The following is a 4672-nucleotide window of genomic DNA, read 5'->3' as shown; positions in this document are numbered from 1 at the left end:
AGGACCAAGTTTAGAATATTGAGTTAAGAACACTTACCATGTTGTTTCCCTTAAAAATATCTTGAATATCACCTCTTCCCGATCTTCAATTTGTCAAAAATGGAAAATGGGATCAGAACTTAAAGTTTCTGTCCAGGCGTTTCTTCTTCGCGAACGCGACAGCTCCCTCGTGTTCGCGAAGCTGCCCGAATTTCCTCCTTCGCGAACGCGAGACTGGTCTCGCGAATGCGAAGACCAATTTCCCCCAGGCCAGCTTTCCCTTTCGCGAATGCGAGGCCTCGGACGCGAACGCGTAGCTTTGCCCCTCGACCCTTCGCGAACGCGTATCCCCGGTCGCGAACGAGAAGCACAAAATGGGCCAATCCGAATTTCCTCTTCACAAACGCGAGACTCCCCTCGCGAATGCAATGAAGGAAACCAGATGCAGGCATGAGAAAATTCTAGCAGGTGTTTAAGTCCAAATTTCGATCTGTTAACCATCTGAAACTCACCTGAGGCCCCCGAAACCTCAACCAAATACACCAATAAGTCTTAAAACATCATACGAACTTACTCAAAACTTCAAATCAAATCAAACAACGCTAAAATCACACATCACACCACAATTCAGGCTTAACAAAAACTAACGAATTCCAACTTCTACATTCGATGCGAAAACCTATCAATTCAATTCTGATTGACCTCAAATTTTGAACACAAGTCATAAATAACATAACAAAGCTATGAAAATTTTTAGAACTAAATTCCGACTCTAATATCAGAAAGTCAACTCCACGGTCAAACTTCCAAACTTAAATTTCTATTTTAGCCATTATTTAACTACGGACTTCCAATTAATTTTCCGGACACTCTCCTAAGTCCAAAATCACCATACGGAGCTATTCGAATCATTAAAACTTTATTCCGGGGTCATTTACACATAGGTCGACATCCAGTCAACTTTTTCAACTTAAGTTTTAAACTTTGGAACTAAGTATTTCCATTCATCCATGTTCAAATGGGGGAACAGGGTTATAATACTCAAAATGACAGGTCGGGTCGTTACAGAAATGGTCGTGGAGTAAAGTTTGCCAGGTGGTGGAATACTATAGACCAAACTTTACTAGTATCATGGTTACATGGAACAGTCCAGAAGGCAACACTTGGAAATTGAATACAGATGGAAGCTACATGAAGAGTATTAACAAAGCAAGAGCCGGTGGTATTGTTAGGAAAAGAAATGGACAGCTGGTCATGGCCTTTGCCTCCCCAATCCAATTCTCAACTAACAACTACTCTGAGGTTTAAGCTGCACTTCAGGTGACTCTTTGGTGTTGTGATCAGAATTATTTTAATTTCATACTGGAATTGGATTCGATGCTGGTTGTCAACATGATATTAGGAAAGTATATAGCTCTATGGAAATTACAGAATGATATTGACCAATTACAACATAAAGTTCGACTACATGGGATCACTATTAAGCACTGTTACAGGGAAGAAAATGAGGTCGCAGACTCATTATCCAAATATGCTACTACTATTACTGAGAATGTGACTTTCCTAAACGAGCAAGATCTTCCTAACGAGATTAGAGGACAACTAAGAATGGACAGAATACAAGCCCCGACCTTCAGGGTTAGAGAAAAAAAACATGCTGGTTGGTTCTTTGAACCACCATAGACAATTAACGAGGAGTTGCAATAATGCTAATATCAGACCCTTCAGTAGCTCCTCTAATGCCAATATCTGAATTTTATTTCTTGGCTTTATTCTGTACGGTAGGTTTTGGTTTATGTCCCCCTTTTTGTAATATTTTGCTATTAAATAGACAAGGTAGGGGTCAAGGCCAAACCCCCATCACCACAGGTGTTGAAAACCTGGGTGGATGATTTAATTAAAAAAAAAACAAGAGCTTGCTTTGGTATAGACTATGAGAGGGTGATTTGACCATGAGAGTATCCATTAAAATGTATTTTTTTCATTTTCGTTTTTGTTTATTAATTATTCTATTTGTGATCTTTGGATATATCTGACTAAAGTTTCTATTTTCGAGTCTCTTTGGTTGTTTGATCAGGTCCCAGAAATGTGATTCTAGCTCTGGATGAAACATGATCCTATGAATTATTGTTTCTTTCTTTTACCCTTCTCCTATAATTGTTTAGTATTTATTACTACATTTTATGTTGATATATAATATATTACGTGTAATTTTTTTATAACACGGGTTGGTTCTTTTGATATTCCTAACCGTTTATTTTCTAATTAATTTATTTTTTTCATAATTCTAATTATTTGGGTTCTTTTCTTATTTCAATTGAATTGGATAATAAATGAGAATGTAGTTCAATATTTCTCATGTTTCTTCTTCTTTTATATATTTTGGTATAATTGAACACTTAGAAATTCAATTGGAATAATTAATGAGAATGTAGTTCAATATTTCTCTTGTTTCTTTTTCTTTTATATATTTTGGTATAGTTGAACACTTAGAAAATTCTCTTTAACCGGCAACTTCACTTCCAATAGTTTTTTGTTTTGATTTTTTAATTATAGAGAAGTTACATATGTAGTAAAGAGATCGGTAAAGGAAATTAACTCAGGGATCACTACGAATTGTCCTATAAGATGGCCTTCAAAGTGTAGTTCTTTTCTTCTAATAAGTCTATATTATAATTCTTTTCTATTACTTGTACTCGGCTGGTTTTGTATATTTATAGCGGCATTAAACTATGATTTTGAAAAAGTACTTGTACATAGAAATATATTATGAAACATTTATTTGCGTTAAGAAAAAGAAAGAAATGTACAAACTCCCTCATTTCTTTGTATTTTTATTAATGCATATGTATTATATACATTTTCGGCACAAGGGCTAAAAATGAATATATATATATATATATATATATAATTAGTGTATATAATTGTGTATTTTGAATAACGCTTGTGATAATTTTCGGCACAAGGGCTAAAAATGAATATATATATATATATATATATATAATTAGTGTATATAATTGTGTATTTTGAATAACGCTTGTGATAATTTTCGGCACAAGGGCTAAAAATGAATAGCCCTAAATTTATGGCGGCCATTTGTTGTAACTTCAAAATAATTTATATTCAATTTTAGTACTTAATGATACCCTTTACATCACTATTATCGTTTGAGAATTTTAGGAAGCTGTAATTATGAAAGATTAATAAGTTTTGGCTCCACTTCAATTTGTCATGCCAAATTGTCACGACCCGAAATTGTTCACCGACGGGACCGTGATGGCGCCTAATATTACACTTGCCAGGCAAGCCAACATTAGAGAATCATTAAACTAATTACTCATTTCCATTTAGTAAATAACAATAATTAACTAAAATGAAATATAATAAGTGCGGAATATCATAAAACTGTATTAATTACTACCACCCGGATTTGGAGTCATAATTCACGAGCATTCTAGAATTTACTACAAGTAATAGTCTGAAAGAAATACAATTGTCTGAATGAAAGCAAACAGTAGGACATAAAAAAGATAGACAAGGACTTCAAGGTCTGTGAACGCCGACATATCTACCTTGAGTCTCCGGACAACGGACCAATATCAAATCTCGATCAATTTGAGCCGGTATCAAAATCTGCACAGAAAGTGCAGAGTACAGCATCAGTACAACCGATCCCATGTACAGGTAAGTGTCAACCCTAACCTCGATGAAGTAGTGACGAGGCTAAGGCAAGGCACCTACAATCAACCGGTACAATTTAACAGTGTATATGCAAATAACAAGAATGAAGGACTAAACAGGAAATGTCGGGAGGAAAAACATACTGAGGGGAATACAAGATAAAGAACTACAATAAAATGATCACCATAGCAGTCAATATACCATGAATCAACCGGAATAGTGAATACAGTAAAGAAAACTGTACGACATCACCCTTCGTGCTTTTACTATCAATCTCACCATAAAATTAATAGAAACGGCACGACATCACCCTTCATGCTTTTACTCTCATATCATGGAACGTCATCACCCTTCGTGCATTAAAACTCACAATATGGCACGGCATCACCCTTCGTGCATTAATATTCACAATATGGAACGACATCACCCTTCGTGCATTAACACTCACAATATCGCATGGCATCACCCTTCATGCATTAACACTCACAATATGGAACGACATCACCCTTCGTACATTAATACTCTCCCTTACCATAATACAATGCATAAATAACAACAGGGAGATAGAATAACAAGTACAAACCTTACTTCAAAAATTGGTTCCACAATATCAATCTCAACTTGAAATAAAAACTCAATTATCACCAGAACATTTCGCAAACATGATAAGAACGATAATTTGAACAACACTAGTATTACACGTAGCAATTTGACATAGGAATGAGACAATATCAGAAAAATAGAGAAATATGGAAAAATAGGTAAATTGGCGGCGCATAGGTACTCGTCACATCACATATACACCGCTCACATGAATTTCACTTAGCAAATAATCTAAGGTTCCTAATTCCCTCAAGTCAGAGTTAGACACAATACTTACCTCACTCTGAAAGCCACTTAATTCTCAATCACACCTTTTCCTTTTGAATTCACCTCCAAACCACTCGTATCTATTCAAAAATGACTCAGTAATATCAAATATTGCTAAAGGAATACCTTATATTGCATAAAT

This window comes from Nicotiana tomentosiformis, chromosome 5, assembly GCF_000390325.3.
Source record: "Nicotiana tomentosiformis chromosome 5, ASM39032v3, whole genome shotgun sequence".
Lineage (NCBI taxonomy): Eukaryota > Viridiplantae > Streptophyta > Magnoliopsida > Solanales > Solanaceae > Nicotiana > Nicotiana tomentosiformis.
Note: the sequence above shows the minus strand (reverse complement) of the source record.